Source organism: Podarcis melisellensis, assembly GCF_964234715.1.
Source record: "Podarcis melisellensis genome assembly, chromosome: 9".
In the NCBI taxonomy this organism is placed as follows: domain Eukaryota; kingdom Metazoa; phylum Chordata; class Lepidosauria; order Squamata; family Lacertidae; genus Podarcis; species Podarcis melisellensis.
Window position 1 is genome coordinate 76,823,830 of NC_138541.1, and position 17,947 is coordinate 76,841,776.

Genomic DNA, 17,947 nt, shown 5'->3' on the forward strand with positions numbered 1-17,947 from the left:
GAAAGGGTCCCTATCTCTTCACAGCAATGGCAAATTAAAGCACTAGAGGTCAAGTGTTCAAAAGTTAGAGCCATAATTAGAGCAATACTTATAATAAAAATCTTCACTCCAGAGCAGTGTTTCCCAACCTGTAGGTTATGACCCACAAGTGAGTCACAGACTCTGTAAGTTTTCACAAAATAATTATTACTTTTATCCCTCTTAACCAGTACAAGGAATACCTCTTACAACATTTTGCTGGCATTTTATAGTGCTGCGTTGGCACTTATAACGGAACAGCGGAAAGGCTAAAGTCTTACATTTTAACACTTGGGAATTACTCTATTGTGACAGATCCAGCAACAGTTTGCCACAAAGGTGTTCTAAGAAGCCCGCACATCAGAGGCAAGCTGTAATAGTAACTCACAACAATCCTTTGTACGAGCACCTTGTGGTGAACGACCGCTGGATCTGCTTCCAGGGTTAGTTACTTGTTAAGTCAAAGGGGATTTGAAGTTTGCTTTGTCAAAATTTGTCCACTATCCTTCTGCTGAAATAACACCAGAAATCTGAGTGATGTCACTCAAAGTTGCCTTTATCTGTGGAAAAAAGAAAAACAACACACTGAACTGTTGTGTGACAGGACCCTTAAACGTAAATTATCGGAACCGAAGTTATGAAAATTTTGGCTTCGTGTTACCAAAATTACTCAGTTACCACTGAGTATCCTGAGCTTCCTGATGAAGCAATATCTCTGTGTTGCTGCCATTTGGTAGTACATGCAAGACAGGTTTTTCAGCAATGACTGCCATGGGGACAAAAAAAGTAGCAAGCGATGTATCAATAAAGATTTGAGGCTGTGTCTAACAACTAACAAACTCTGCACTGACTTGCTCATTGGCAAAATTCAATTCCAACATCCCACTGATAAATTGACTTTATCATGAATAAAACTATTAAAAATATTCATTTGCTTCTTATCTCCAACACCAATTTTGTAACCGTATGTTTTTAGAACAATTTTAATAGTTTATGAAGCAATACCCTGCAATCCTATGATTAGTGTTCTTACATTTCCATTTTTTAAAAAAAAATTGTGACTAACTTTGTAAGTACTATACATATTTCAACAAATTCCACATGAATAGGCGCGTTAAGGAAATTTTTCGCTTGGATGCCTTGAGCAATGGTTATAGAATACGCAAAGCTGAAGTTAAACTGCACGAAACCAACAGTTGCCATAAGGTTCTATTGAATGTGACAATAAATTGATGGGTCACCATTATCAAGTAAATTTGGACTTGTGGTTCACCATATCAAAAAGTTTGGGAACCACTGCTCCAGAGCACTATGTGCCAGGTTGTATTTGACTATAGAGCACAATAGTTAAAAGTCCCAGGAGGCACGAGGGTGAGGGGAAAGATATACACTAATAAATAACAACAACAATAATAACTAACAGGTACCGTAACTACTACTAGACAAATAACAATAATAAATACAGTGGAACCTCAGGTTAAGATCTTAATTCGTTCTGGAGGTCCGTTCTTAACCTGAAACTGTTCTTAACCTGAAACACCACTTTAGCTAATGGGGCCTCCCACTGCCGTCGCACGATTTCTGTTCTCACCCTGAAGCAAAGTTCTTAACACGAGGTACTATTTCTGGGTTAGCGGAGTCTGTAACCTGAAGCATCTGTAACCCGAGGTACCACTGTAACAGGTAACTACTGCTAGAGTCTGATAAGCCAGGAAAGTCTAGATACTATCAGAACATACATATGATCCACTGGATCCCATGTCATGCCTTTTTTTAAAAAGCTGACAAGCCTAACTAACTGTGAACTGCATCCTGCTTCAAACTTCTATCCACCTCTTTAAGGATTACAACCCATAAATCCCTAAACATTAACTGTCATTCCTGCAGATACCTTCAAATGACAGTCAAGGTATTACAGCACACAGCAATACAAAGGACTTCCTGTATGTTTATGAACTGCCTGCACTTTCCCTCATATTCTCAGACAGAGAAATGGGGGAGAAAATCTTCTGCAGATGGGCAGCATGCCATTCACATTCAGAAGCCATGGTGGCTTTGTACAGATCTCCCTTCTGTACCAAATTCCAGGCCAAAACTCAAGTTTCTGACTATGCGGAAATGGGCCAACCTACACTATTGTATGTTCTAAACTCTGCTAGTCAAGTGGGTGTAAACCTGCACTGCTATCAGCATTTCTATCATCACCTTGCATCTAATGAAGAACCCTGCATGAAGGAACCAAAGAAGATGAAGACTCAGGCTTGTACCATTGTCACGCACCATAATCAATTAGGTCATACAACATTTTCTCCCATCCTCAAAACCAACTAGAGCAGCATTAGAAATTCCCTAGGTGCCAGGTGCATTAGGTAAATATGGGGAAAGCAGAATGTCACTTCAAGAAGTCTGTAATATTTTTGTTGAAACTTGAATTTGATTTATTCTGGATTGTTTTATTTGATGTTTTAATGTGTTGTGAACCACTTTGAGATTTTTTATTTAAAATATAAAGCAGTATAGAAATGAAATTATTAATAATTACTAACAACAACAACTTTCAGTGGGAAAAATGGTGCATATACATTTCGTTGTGGTGACCATAACCTAGGTTTAAGATGCTATTTGGCAATTAGCTTATACAGTGGTACCTCTGGATACGCACACCTCCAGCTGTGTATCCTTCAGGATGCGAATGTGGCAAAACCACAAGTATTTTTTCTGGGTTTTGTCATGCACGCATGCACAGAAGCGGTCCCTCCGGTTGCACAAACTTCGGGATCCGACCAGAGCTCCGGAACGGATCCTGTCTGCAACCCGAGGTACCACTGTAAATCTGAGTTTCTAACACTGCTACAGAGGAAACCTTTATTAATTACTATTTTATTTTATTTTATCACACTCATTTTAAAGTTTGCTTGATATTTGTTTTACTATTATATACAAAATGAATAATTTGTACTCAAAACTACAGTAAGCTACATTTTGTTGTTAAGTAACTTTGAATAACCTTTGAAAAAGTGTGATATAAAAAGTTAAAAGCGTATTTTTAAAATGGAAAGCTTAGGCCTCAGTTACATTAGCAGATCACACATATCTACACAAGCTTGAGACAAACGTTAACTTCTGAATAGAAAGGTACAATGAATGAGAGTTCAATCCTGCCTGTGTCAGGAAGTGACATCTGACTGTGAAGCCCCAAATTCCAGGTACTGGTTCTGGTTGTGACTACTCATGGTGACAGAGCAGGCTCTGACCCAGCCCAAAAGCACTCTTCTGTATTATTCATTCACATATTTGAGATATTAAGATGTTGTTTTCAAACCCTCTAGGCAGGAGGCAAGAGGACCACTGGCCTAAAGGACTTACAAATTTAATGAAACTAGACAAAATTCAATTAAAAATGGATTTCAAGCATCCACCTATATAAACTGGAAGAACTTTCACAAGAGGCAGAGGTAATCACAAACAGATTTCAAAGTAACAATATTCAGATTTTCAAATTGTTTTTCAATTCTAAAGACCATTATTCTGATCCCTCTGACTTAGACACATTACTTTTTAAAAACCCTAATTAAATAAACATGCAAAGAACCAGCATCATCTCCAATTATCTTTCATTATTGCTTAGGCAATTTCACCTATAACCATTATTTTACAACAAGCCTTTTTAGACTTTTGGGCCATGATCCTAAACAGACTTGTTTTACTTTTGAGTTAACATGCAAAGATTATGGAATTAAAACTCAAAATCCTTGCTAATCATCGTTAACTTGCAAGTTCACAATTCTCAGTGCTATGTAAGAGATGCCAGAGGAAGTAGATTGCTTACTCTGACATATCAAGAAGATGAATCTAGGTAACTTTTAATTAATTTTCTCAGATCTATAAACTGATATTTGGGGGGATTCCTGATTTTCAAGTTGTGGGACATTAATTAAAGTTATGAAGAAGTACACTGTGAGATGGTCCAAGCTTCTTCCTCACATTCCTTTTCCCACCTTTTGCTTACATACCTGGGTCACAACAATTGAACCACTCCACCAAAATACAGGCTGGAGGCATTGATCAGGTAACTGTCCCCCCTGATTTTCCATTCCTCACAGCCAAATTTTATAATAGACAAATTCTTATTTTATTTGCAGTGAACTATTTAGATGCCATATATTGGGCGTTTTAGCTCTCCAGAAAAATCTACCTGTCCAACTGGGATGCTCCGTGAAAGTTTAAATGTAGGGCTGTTACTCAGCTAAAGAAATCTGAGTCCATTAACTTCATGTGTTTTAGCTCATTAATGACATCTGCATAAAATCTGCACACATGAAAAAGCAGTAGTTCTAAAGAAAAAAAGCATGTTACAGCCTGCCTTGAAAAGTGGTTGCCTCTCTTACAGAGAGAGGTTGGATAGCCCCCTATCAAGGATGCTGTAGCCATATATTTCCTGAAGCAGGGATTAGGGCTAGATGTCTTCTGAGGTCCCTTCTGACATACCTTCTGTTTTCAGATGATGCAATTGCCCATGTCACAGCAAGTGTCATCTAAAAAAGGCATCCCCCCTTCACATAGAAAGGAATACCTTTTTGTCATATGGCCTTTTTAAAATAATTACTTGAACCAAAAACAATCAATCTGTTCCTAAAACCCACTCCTTATTAAGCAGAGGAATTATGTTCATTTATCAAAATGCTTTCCATTGATTAAACTAACTATTAGTCAATTAAAATACTGCAGGTTAAAAAAAAAAATCAGGCATGGGCAATTAATTTTAAACGATTGGGCAGTTTTGAGTTTACATCGATTACATTCAGAAGAATCCCATAACTCCTCCTGTGAATACTTTTACTGGGAATACTCTAACAGTAATTACAACAAGGAATCTTTTGAATTTAAGATTGCTTTTCAACTGATTTAATCCCAAAGTGGATGGAGATGTCAGAGGTACACCTTAAGTTAGTATTCCTATTTTTTCCACAAAGTGATCACTGTCAATGGAATCTATAAAAAGCACTATCTGAAGTGGTCGCCCCTTAGGCTTCTATTTCCTACCAGGAGCAGCTGCAGTGTGTAACTTGCTCTACTACGCACTGCTGCCAAAAGGATTCCACGACCTGAGATTTAACTCTCCCATCCCAGGACATGGGCACCAAAATTTGTCTGTAATACTCAGTAAAGTAGGAAGATCAAATCAAGGACGGCACTAGTGGAATGAATGCAAGGCCTTCAAATGCACTTGATTTCACATACTGCAGGTGGATTTCTCAGTCCAAATCCAGATCATACTCTGACACGAATCAATGAGCAATAGCTAAAATCTCTGGGTTCTGTAGTCCCAATCATTAACATGCATTAGAATCCCTACTATTCCCCTTTGACAGAATGAAGGAAAGAGAATTAACTTAACATACACCAAAAACAACTTGAGAATCTTAACATAGTCTTATCATCTGAAGCTTATGTCTCACACAGAGTTCAGCATGTACAGGATTATGCTGACACCATCCGAGCACAGTTGCATTAATGGTGTGATGTTACCTCTGAAGTAAATAATCACACACACTCCGCCCATTAACTTTCAGTCACTGTGAATCTTTCCTCACAGACTCCTAAATGGTAAGATATATACATCCCCCTGACCCCTACCCAGACCCAACGTGCTGAAAAACAGTGTGTTGCTTACAATTCCTTGAGACAGGCTCTCCACTAGAAAGATCAAACAGGTGAATTATTATTTTTTAAATGGCAAGCAACATATTCCAGAAAGCAAGCCAGCAAAACATACAGAGAAAGGAGGCATAGAGGCTTCTAAGTCAGAATATTGAGAGAAAGAAAATATAACAAGGAAAAATGCTGTGGAGAAAAAACAGAAAAATAGACAAGGCAAGATATGTGATGCAATATTGTCACTCACGTTAAGATTTTCTGCAGTGGATGCCTCTGGACTTATTTCAACGAGAGATGTCCTTCACACTCTGCACATAGGCCTCATGCTCAAAAGTGATGCTGCTGTGGATTTCTCTGAGTTGTGAACACAGAGGTAGAGATCAGCTTTGGGTTTCCAAACCCTTAAGCTACAGGTATATATATCCCTCCTCTCTCCTGTTGACTAGGCTTGAAAGATGTCGGTCTTTTCCCCTCCTTTTTCTTTGTTGGTGAACAAATGGGAACAACTTTCACCTCCTTTGGTAATTAAGAGTTCCTTATTTTCTTCAAGCTAACACACACCCTATTAGAAATCTTAGGGAACAAGCATCTTTTTCGTTTATCCCAAGGAGTATTTGTTTGTCCTTTTAAACTGCTGCGGGTCCTCCTCTCTGACAGCTGTTTGATACTATCCCCTTTCCTCTGCCTGCCAAGCGTCCCCTTCCCCTTCCCAATTGATATCTGACAGCAAAATGGGCTGGGGGGGGGCTGCTCCTTCTTGCTCGACTAGCGTGAGGAACTTATTTATGAAGTCGGCGGCTCCACCAGGCCAGTGGAAAATCTGCTTCGTTTCCTTCTCGGCGAGCAGGTAGGTACCGATTTTAAGTTGCAGGAGAGACTTTAAGAGGGAAGTGGTGGCTGCGGCTGTTGTGGCGGCGGCGGGGGGGGGGGGCGGTTTAAAATAAAAATACGACGGCGCGAGAGACGAGGTCGGTCCTCCCTCCCTCCCTCCCTCCCCTCTGGCGGCCGCTAGGAGCTCTCCTTCCCGGCCGGGGCTCCTTTCCCTTCCATTCCGCCGAGAGGGGCCTTTAAATCCTCCGTCCGAGGCCGAGGCGGGCGAGAGGAACTTGCGGGAGTGGACAACTGACCCAGACGCCGCGGGGCCTAGCTGCGCGCTGGCTGTCCTTGGCCTCTGCGGGGAAGGAGGCGTGGGGCGGCGCGGGGGGGGCGCTCCTCCTGGGCCTCCGCCTCCCCGAGACGATCCCCTCCGCTCTCCGCTGCGCAGGGAGGGCTCTTTCCCCGCGAGCCCGGGAAGGGCGGGAGGAAGCGGGAGGGCTGCGCGGGGCGGGGGTGGCGGCGCCGCCTGACTCGCTTGCCACGGGAGGCCGCGGCGGCTCCTGGGCCTGGCGCTGCTGCTGCTGCTGCCCGGGCTGAGGCCCGCTCCCGGGGGTCTTCCCGAGCGGGGCGGCGGCTAGGCAGACCCTCGGCAGGCCCCGGCCTCGCTGCTGCTGTGCTGCCGCTCCTGCCGCCTGTCGCTGGCTCCGTGTGCTCCGGGGCTGCGGCTCCACTGCAGGCCCCGGCTCCTCCCCGGCCTCCGCTCCGCCTCCCCCGGCTCCCTCCAGGCCGCGCCACCCCCGCCTCCCCGCCTTAAGGTGGCTCCTCTCGCAGGAGGCGGCGGCGGCGGGGCCGCGGCAGAGGGGAAGCCAGCCCGCTTCTTCCCCATCTCCTGACGGAGGCGCTTCCGTCGCCTCCTGCGCAGCCTGAAACACCCCTTTGCCCTCACCAAAAGCGCCAACGGCCCGCACCCCCTCCCGCCGCGCGTGACCCCCCCCCCGGCCAGGCGGCGGGGGGGGCTCCGGATTTGCCGCCCCCTCCTCGCCCCCCCCCGGGTGTCTCCCCTCAGCTTTTCCCGCGAGTAGACCCGGCTCAAGTTTGAAACGTGCAAGTGGGGGGTCGGGGGGGGGAGCTGAGCCCTTGTCGTAAACGAGGAGCTGGTATTTCGGAGTTGTGCCCAGAACGGGGCAGGAAATACACCATCTCATGGTGGGCAGAGAAATCGCGGGCAGCTGTGCGTCTGAATGTACTTTGTAAAACCCGCCGTGTAAAAAAGGGGAAGCAAAAACCACTCCCTGCAGGAGCACCTTGTGGCAAACCATAGCCAGGTCTGCCGCCAGAGTTAGCTAATAGTTGAAGGGTGATTTGATGCATTTGCTTAGGCTCAAGTCAACAATTGCCCACCGCTGTTACTTTTCTGCTGAAGTTTGGGAGGGTGCGGAAACCCATTTGCAACTGATGTCACTCAGAGTTGGATTTGGACAAGAAGGACAAAAACTCTGGACTGTCATGTTGCAAGACCCTCGAAGGTACATCATTTGCAAGTGTGGTTCTCCAGATTTTGTTACCAAAATTACCGTACTCAGTTATGATGTGAGTATCCAGACCTTACTGACAAAGCAATATCTGTGATGCTGCTATGTGCATGTGTCATTTGGACACGTGTCAGTCGGTTGTTTCGTGTACGTATCTTTGTGAGACAGCCTTTTCAGCATTGACTATCTGACAATCATCAGATCTGACATTGAACTACTTGTGGCAAAATGCAAGCTCAGCCATCTCACTGATGCTTCCCAAAATGGACTTTATCATAAATAAAAGTATTAAAAATATTCATAGCTTGTTATTTTATTATTTCCACATATTTATACAAGAAGCAACAATCAATATTCAACCATCCCACCCCCACTGAAGCACAAAATTTCTACTTAATTACATTTCACTTTCAAGTTATTTTAAGTTTTTAAACAAGGCATCATTCCACAAGTTCTAATTTGTCCTTGGAGGCCTAGGACATCGTTTTTCAAACTGTGGTCTTTAAGCTTCATTCAGGTGGTCCATTGTGTATTTGCATTACATATGGAATTCAAATTGTAATTCGATACAATGCTATACAATAAATAAAATCAGCAATAAATATTCAATTAAAAATCACACAGCATCTCACAGAGTGTATTAGAATTACTTCAAGAGACAGACAAATTATTACATGGTCCACCAAGAAGACCCTCAACAATATTCAAGTGGTCTGTAGTGGATTGAGGAACATCTGGAGGGACAAGATTGAGGAACATCTGGAGGGACAAGATTGAGGAACATCTGGAGGGACAAGATTGAGGAAGCCTGTTTTAGATCATATGGGAGCAATAATCATAGGCATTGAACCTCATTTACAACATAACTGAGTAGTAAGTAAGAATCCCTGAAGGTAAGAAAGGGAGGGAGGGAGAGGAAGTTTGGGAAAGGGAGGGAGGGAGAGGGAGTTTGGGAACTACTGATTTAGGATACAAGTCTCAGTGGTTAAAATAAACAAGCAAAGCTGATACATGGGGAAAGTGAAGAACATCCCAAATTTTTGCCTGGAAGAAAATTCTCTCTGATTTAAGCACACAAATCATTTCAACAATTTAGCACAGACAAGAAGACCAGCAGGTGATAGCTGGAGAAGCAGCAAGAGCGTACTCTCTAATTTTTTATGCCTAACCCTCCATGTAGAGACATCACCTCGCCAACAAAGGTCCGTATAGTTAAAGCTATGGTTTTCCCAGTAGTGATGTATGGAAGTGAGAGCTGGACCATAAAGAAGGCTGATTGCTGAAGAATTTATGCTTTTGCATTATGGTGCTGGAGGAGACTCTTGAGAGTCCCATGGACTGCAAGAAGATCAAACCTCTCCATTCTGAAGGAAATCAGCCCTGAGTGTTCACTGGAAGGACAGATCCTGAAGCTGAGACTCCAGTACTTTGGCCACCTCATGAGAAGAGAAGACTCCCTGGAAAAGACCCTGATGTTGGGAAAGATGGAGGGCACAAGAAGAAGGGGACGACAGAGGACGAGATGGTTGGACAGTGTTCTCAAAGCTACAAACATGAGTTTGACCGAACTGCGGGAGGCAGTGGAAGACAGGAGTGCCTGGCGTGCTCTGGTCCAGGGGGTCACGAAGAGTCGGACATAACTAAACAACAACAACAACAACCCTCCATGCACCCATGTTTTGTTATGCCACCACATGACCATGGCAGCCATTTTGTAACTGATGCCCACAGCAGTCTCTCAAAATTCAAAAAGTGCCCACTGGTCCAAAAAGGTTGTTGACTCCTACTTTACAGTTACTTCTGCAAAACTGGAAAGTGCTCAGCAGGATGCTAGAGTGTCCCAGAGGATTTGGGATGAGCAAAAACTTAGTTTGGGGTTCCCATCCCATGTCCCCACCCCATACCTATAGATAGTTGTGGATCTGAGTACAGTTCCACTTGGAACACTTTATCACAAAACTTTAGGCCAAAAGTGATGTTAGGGTGTCTGATGAGACTGTCTCCTTGTGGAATCTTTTATTTGGTATAGCAGCCCAATGCTTAATTTGAGATGAATAATCTCCAAATGCTGATTCAAAAATATGTTGGAGGTAATTGGTATGTTAAACCCAAGGCTGAATGGGATTTATCTGGGGACATAGAAAATTGTTGCTGTTTTTTCATTCAGACTGTTTGGGCAATAGGGAACTAGGGGAGCTAGTACTGTAACCAGCTTCAGCCTTGTACAGCCACAGATAGGATTTAGGAATGATCTGAAGGGTTGTTTTAGATCAGGCTTCCTCAACCTTGTCCCTCCAGATGATTTTGGCCTACAACTCCCATGATCCCTAGCCAGCAGGACCAGTGTTCAGGCAAGATGGGAATTGTAGTCTCAAAACATCTGGGGGGGGGGACAAGATTGAGGAAGCCTGTTTTAGATCATATGGGAGCAATAATCATAGGCATTGAACCTCATTTACAACATAACTGAGTAGTAAGTAAGAATCCCTGAAGGTATGAAAGCCGCTGCCTCCTAATGCCAAGTGCAAACAGGTGACCACCTTGACCCACAAGGGGCTGCTCCAAACCAGCAGCAACATGAGTGGCAGGGGGTAGGGTGGCCTGCGCCACTTTAGGGGGCACCTGGTAGAGTCCTCTTTTGAATGCTCCCTTCACACACAAGAACTCGTGAGGTGGGTGGGATTCCACCCTGTTCTTCCCCTGTTGGTCTTGCTTGCAAGGCTTCTTTGAGAGGGGAGGGGAATCCTTCAAAAATGAATGTCTGGTTGCACCAGTATTCAAGCACCGCATTCTGCTGCGCGTGTAAACAAGGTTATAGAGAGGAAACCGGCGCAGAACAAAGGAGAAAAATAGCAGGGTCGCTGGTGTGTATTGTAAGAGCCGAGTAGGCCAAGGCCAAGGCCGGCTAAGAGTTGCTGCAAGCGGGCAATGAGTGACGCACTTTGCACAATGGCAAGGTTGGAGCTGAGTGGGAAGGGCGGCATCGATGTCTGGATGCGCAGCAATATTCCGTGGCAGGGAGCGGGCCGGGCTCCAGAGGCGAGCACCTCTTGCGACCCGCAGGCCGGCCAGTATTTCTTTTTTCCGGAACAATGAGGACTAGGCGCGCCCTTTTGGAGACGCCGCCCCTGCGTGGCGGAGGGCCGGGCGCTCCGAGCAGGGCGGCGGGCGCGCGAGGCCACCTTAAGAGGACGGCGGCGCGCAGGCGGCTCCTCCCAGCCCCGTGTCGGAGGCAGCCGAGGAACGTGTCCCGGCTGGGCCGCGGGGGAGACGCGCGCCCTCGCCAAGTGGCCGGCGGGGAAGCCGGGGCGGGCGAGGGGAACGCGGGGAGGCAGGGAGGGGGAGGCGTCTGCAGGAGCGGAAATGGCTCGCCTCCCCTCCCCTCGGGAAGCGCCGCCGCGGACAGCCCGGCAAAGCGGGGTCTGCCCCTCAGCTGGCGGGCGGGAGCCGCGTTGGCCGCCCGCGCAACGCCCCTTGCACGGAGCCAGTCCCGGGGGCCAGGTGAGGCGAGCGCCTCAGGCGGCGGCGGCGGCGGCATCCCCGCGTCGCGCTTTCTTGCGCCCGGCTTCCCCGTGGCCGAGGGGGGCACCATCAAAAGCCTTGGCCTGGCCCGTCTCGATTTCTTGTGGGTCTGGTGCAGACACCTGCAAGCAGAATTTGGAGGCCGCTTAGGCCCACCTTTACAAGAAAGATGCACTTCCGTGGGTTGCCCAGGGCACTACAGTGGCACCTCAGGTTAAGTACTTAATTCGTTCCGGAGGTCCGTTCTTAACCTGAAACTGTTCTTAACCTGAAGCACCACTTTAGCTAATGGGGCCTTGCGCTGCCGCCACACGATTTCTGTTCTCATCCTGAAGCAAAGTTCTTAACCTGAAGCACTATTTCTGGGTGAGTGGAGTCTGTAACCTGAAGCATATGTAACCTGGGGTACCACTGTACTTTAGTTGTGCACCAGAGGTGTCTCAACCTGGGTTTGAAAGTATAATTGTCTTTGCTGTATTCGTGTACATCTGCTCTATGGGGGGGGCTTTCCTTGTGGCCTGATCCAGAAGCTGCAGTTAGGGCAGGATGCTGCAGCACAATTGCTGACAGGAGGGAGGCCTTGTTGGCATGGGACACCTGTGCTCAGAGATCTGCGCCAGTTGTTGATTTGCGACTGGGCCAGGGTCAAGGTATAGGAGGCCCTTAACAACTTGGGACCAGTATCCCTACAAGATCGCCTTACCCACTCTACTGGTATTACCCACAGGTATTACCCACATAATACCTGTTGCACATTTGTAATAATTTGATCATTTAGTGTGGCAGCACCTACACTTTGGAACCCCCTGTCTGTTGAGATCAAGTAGGTGCCTTCACAATACTTTTTTCGGCGCCTGCTAAAAACATTTTCGTTCATAGAAGCCCACCCAGATGTTTAGAAAACTCGGATAATTTTAACATCTGTAAGTTTTAAAGTATGGTTGTTACCATAGTTTTCTTGAAACTCCTAGTCACACAGGGGAGCCAATCACTCTTCCTTTTTTATATATTAAAAAAATCATTATATTCATTCTAAACAAGGGAAGGGAAAACTACAAGCCAGACAACTATTTGTAAAAAAAAACACCTTAGTTTCCCCCAAAAAAGGCTAAATGCATATTGGCTATGTAAATGTCAGGTATAGATAGCTGAATTACCCTTAGTGTCTATTCGAGAGAGAAATGGGGGGGGGGGGGTAAACAAGGCATTACAACACCATACAGCAAAAACCACAGGGTATTTATATAAGTCATTTCTCTCCCAGCCTCCCATCTGACCCACTTCCCTTCCACCCAATTTGTACTCTGGAAGAATAAATGTTGGCCGGGCAACCACTGAGTGATTGGCCAGAGCAGCTCCTCTGGCCCTCTGAACACTGTTGGATCACTGCTCCCATCATCTCTGAGTATTAGCCAGGCAGGCTTGGGACTGATGGGAGTCAGAGTCCAGCAACATCTGGATGCCACAGGTTCCCCATTTCCTGATTCCAAGGGAGTGGAGTAAGCAAGTTACCTGCAGTTGCTGGTTTCTCCTAAGTGGGGAAAGACTCTGCTAGCAGGGGGTCTGGGGAGCGGTAGGACTTAATGGGTAACATGGTGTCATTAGTGAATGCTGCGAAGTTTCATAATTCCCTGCCTGAACACAAGGTTCAATGACTCGTCCTTGTCACCTTCAACCAGAGTTGAGTGCTTAAAGACCCCTCAGAAGTTCTATCTTTTTATTTCGGTCAATAACCGGTAGAGAAGAGAAGAAAACAGAGCACATGAAACACAATAAAATATTTTAAGTATACAATTAAATGTAGAGTTTGAAACATTATAGAATATTTAAAAACAATGAGAAATATAAAATGATTATATTAAAATGGTAAAAAGACAAGATGGGAGCACGTTAAACTTAGCTTGGGTAAATGGTTTCCTAAATTTTGGGATAGTCAAATTGGTCAGATAGTCAGCAGGAAGAAGAGCCCGCCCTCTGTTTCTAAAAGTTAGAAAAAAAGAAGCTGCATTTATGCAATTTTGCAACACAATATCCCAAATGGGTTGACGTATATTTTCTTTGGCTTTTGCATAACCTATGGCAAGAATAGCATTTTGTGAGAATCCTAAATTTTGTACTTTCTCATTTACTATCTGTTTCCACCTTGACTGAAATGTGCCAGTAAGGGTCAAGAGGGCTAGGCCTTTAGACATGAATAACAGTTTTAAATAATATATTTATAGCCTGCCCATCTGGCTGAGTTTCCCCTGCCACTCTGGGCGGCTCACAATCAAATATTCAAAACACAATACAGCATTAAACATTAAAAACTTAACCTAAACCTCCAGATATCTTTTAAAAGTAAGATTGTTGCTTATTGCCTTGACATCTGATGGGAGGGCGTTCCACAGGGCAGGCTCCGCTACAGAGATATTTTATCTTCAGTATCCAGATTTGAGATTCAGTAGAAATTTGTCCAGTCTCTAATCGTAGAAGTACATTGGGCACACATCTTGGAAGGCCAAGAACGCTACTCAGAAATTTTCTTCGGACAGATTCTAGAGCCTCAAAGTGGTTAAATGTGCATTCTTGTGTTCCGTACAGCATTTGTGGTAAGATCATAATATTGAACACCTGAATTGCTGAGGGAACATGCTGGCCTCCATTGACACATAAGAAAGAAATTAGTGAGTTATGGCCCTATTGTGCTATTGCACTTCAGTTTTCCAGGAGCTGGTAGCTTGGAAAATTATTCCCAGATATTTTTTAATTTTGACCTGTTCAGTTAGATGTCCATTGATTTCCAGCGATGTTTGCACCGTTTCCAAGTAAAAACTAAAAATTTAGATTTATCATAATTAATTGTCAGCTGTTCAGTATTACAATAGGCATCAGAGCTCTTAATAGCTGCCTCAGACCTACACACGACAGTGACAGACAGGAATCCTGCATCATCTGTGTAAAGTAGAAAAGATAGGGATCTCCCCGACAATTTAGGTGGATGAGAATTTGTTTCAGAAAGTATCTTAACCAAGGAGTTAATATGAATGTTTAACAGAGTGGGGGCAAGAACACAACCTTGTTTTACTCCCATATATGTTGGTATTAATCTAGTTAAGTGACCTTCATAGCAGTGGTTAAAAGTGAGAGCTGGGAACTCCCCAGTTCATGTCTCGCATCATCTAAGAAACTACTGGGAACCTCAGCCCACACATGCAATGTGCAGATAATAATTCTGGTTTCTCTTGAAGGGTTGTAAGTATAACTGAACTGACTCACACTTTGAAGTGTACCACTTTGAAGAGGTAATATTATTCTTGCTCTGAATGAGTAACTCCTAACAACTGCATTGTTGCACAGCAGCAGATCCAGATGTGGAAAAGCATCACAAAGAACAGATCATGCACACAAGCAACTGTGTGCCGCATTAGACCTACTTACAAACCTTTGTCACAAATTTATAACTTCTGTGGAGTACAGTCACATGCAGGATTCTTGGTTTAAGCAGTCTTTCTGGAAGAGACCGTCTTGAAAAGACTTAGTAGCATAAATAATGTCTGTGGCTCAGCTAAGCACCAGGTGGCAGCAGAATTCCATATGAAATTCTCAAAACGGCTTATCATTACTCTCCCGCCCCTGTAGGCTTAAAACTTTGCTGTGTTAAAAGGGGGGGGGAGCATATAGACATAGAAAGGTACAAGAACAATATCACAATATCTGGATGTGCTTTAAAACTGATGATGAAGAGAGAAACAATGTAATTGAAGTCTAGGTACAGTATTAGAAACATAAATGGTATTGCTCCACAGTAATGGAATCTCAGCTGAATTTTGTTAGCATTGTTTCTTTTGTTGGTATCTTGTTAAAATTCCTTCCTAATTATTGTCTCATCTAGAACCATCTTGTTATTTTGAACTGAATAAAATGATGTGATGCAGCAGTTGCTATGGAAACTAGACAACCTTTTTCCTGGATCTTCAGTGGCCTGTCATGTTCTTCTCTAACCGCTCACTGTCATGCTGCATGTTTAAGCTCCATCCCAATTTGCCTTCCCTGCTTCTCCTTTATGTCTCTTTAACTGGACCCAGTCCTCGATTTCACCTCGCTCAGAGCAGCTTACTACAATGCATTTATAATTAGGATTGCACAGAATTAGGGACAGCTGGGGCTGGATTATACATTCATGTTAGGGCTGCTGACTTTTCAAACAGTCTCTGTGCAACAGCTGTTAGAGGTGCCTTTTTTCTGGTAAGTTAACACCCCTAATTCATATTCATCACTTGATCGCTGCAGAATCGGGTGAAGACTCATTATGTGAATCAGCCAACAAGCATCAGAGGCCATAAATGGAACTTCCATGTTAATTCACCTCAAGGACATCACCTTTTCATGGTGCAAGTTCTTAAAGGATACACAAACCAGCCTCCCGTGGACTGCAGCTAGAGGGCTGGTTGAGCTTGGAGGGCAGCACGTCTGAGATCCTCAGCCTGGGGTCTGCAGGTGCACAATCACCCTTAAGGACTTCCCTGGGTGCCCATGAAGCGTCTGAGAGCCCCCACCCCACCCCCTTCATTTTGAGGTAGTGAGAATGAATGAGAAAAAGAGGGAAGCAAGCAACACACTTTCTTACTCCCTCTTTCAGCTCTATGTGCTTTTCAAGACTCAGATCAACTCCCAGGCAGCTGAGCAGAGAGAAGAGTGGGTGGAAGGGAAAGAGGAACAATCTGGGAGACTGGGAAGGAAGCTGAATGGCTGGGAGGAAAGGAGAGAGAAGAGAGTGACAGAGAGAGAGAGAGAGAGAGAATGGAGTGCCTGAGAAAGGATGCATGCAGGTGAGCATCTTGGATCAAGGAAAGCATACCATCTTGAAACACTGTTTCCCATGGGCTGCGCCCTCAAAAATCAAATCACAGATTACATCTGTCTCCATTAACTGAATTGCAAATGGTTATGAATCCAGTACTTTCCAGCACTGTCCTGGCAGTTTGTTACCTGGGGCTGGTTTGCCATAGGGCTGCTCACATTGGGTCTTTAAATTCAGTTACAAGCCAATTGCAAGCCAATAATTACTTTCTGGCCTGCAGGTGTGATGTGGATTTTCAACAAGTTTTGATAGATGCTGCTGAGATTGCAAAGGAGCTAGAAATACTACCAAGCCCTGAGGCAGAATAAGTTAGAAAAAAGGGGAAGGAAACCATGGTTTCAGAATGAGGCCCAAGAGGCACCACAAGAGCCAAAGCAGAAATGCAAAGTAGGTTACTACTATGCTGTCTTATACATGGTCATACACTCTGTCTTCTAGGGTAGTTTGTCCACTTTTGGTCCCCATCCTGCACTCAGCTCTCACCTGTGGCTCCTAGAACCTGTCCGCAGGCGACAGTGGTCACACCCCAGGAACGGCTTCGACTGGCCAGCTAAACCAGGTGAGGGGAGCTGGTGGGTCTCAAACTCTGAGTGGGTTACAGACTCCCCCTGCATGTGCAGACAGGCTCCAGGGGATTGAGTGGAGGAGACCAAGAGTGGGTCCATTGGTCAAGAAGGTGGTTTCTGCATGTGCTGTAGAGGGGAGTGGAGGGCAGATGGGGCTCGTCAACCTGGGAAGGTAGCCAACTAGCAAAAGGAAAACTGATATCAAAGCTCCACTGCCTCGCAGAGGCTTCTTCAGGAGAAGAAAAGGTTAAGGAGTAAGCCCTACACAAATCTGGACTGGAGTCCCTAAGACGGTTGGGTGGTGCCTTGTATGCAGGGGCGTAGGATGGGGTGTGTGGCCTCCCCCAAGTGTCACCTTGAGGGGGGGTGACAAAATGGGCGGCACTCATTGCGAGGCCTGCAGCACACCCTAGCCACGCATCTCAGGCACCTGCAGGCTCCACGCTGTCCGCCTGCTGCCTCCCCCCCCAGCTGTAGGGTGGCCAAGGGCGTGTGCATAGCGTCCATATGGGTGCTGCATGTGCACCACCAGACGGTTTGCCCCCCCCCCTGGATGGTTTGCCCCGCCCCTTGACAACCTGCACTTGGTGCCGGAGAGCCTTCCTCTGCCACTGCTTGTATGACTCTTTCCAGCAACACCTGTAGCCAAGCTGGTGCCCAATGCATTGCTCTGCTTTCCTTTGGACCACAACAGTGAGGCCGGGATGGGGGTCTTGTCATCTGGGCAGCCCAGGACCCCCAGACACACTGCCCATTCTTGCACCCTGGGGAGGTCACTTTAATGCTGCTTCACCCCCAGAGGCATAAGCGCCAACTCCTAGGAGCCCAGGTCATTTTGCCCCGCCAATAAAATATTTGAGGGGCATTGCTGCCTTTCTTTCTTTTCCATGTTTGAACTTCGTTTCCCAACAAGCCCTTTAAACGAAATTGTAAAAATGTTTCTGGATGGCAAGAGAACTGGGATTGGGCAAAAACCTCTGACATCATTTCTA

At 45.4% G+C, this 17,947-nt stretch overlaps 2 protein-coding genes across 3 annotated transcripts in view; one reads left to right on the forward strand and one right to left on the reverse strand.

The window, feature by feature from the left end:
* Nucleotides 1–6,871, reverse strand: part of FOXJ2 (forkhead box J2) — a 32,260-nt gene extending 25,389 nt beyond the window's left edge. Inside the window, exon 1 of one of the 2 annotated variants that reach the window (XM_081925660.1) lies at nt 5,924–6,871. The gene's annotated coding sequence lies outside the window, so the exon portion shown is untranslated. The remainder of the gene's footprint in view (nt 1–5,923) is intronic. The other variant, XM_081925659.1, reaches the window with a different exon arrangement.
* Nucleotides 1–17,947, forward strand: part of LOC309377954 (solute carrier family 2, facilitated glucose transporter member 3-like) — a 230,922-nt gene that overhangs the window by 131,641 nt on the left and 81,334 nt on the right. The gene's annotated exons all lie outside the window — the stretch shown is intronic.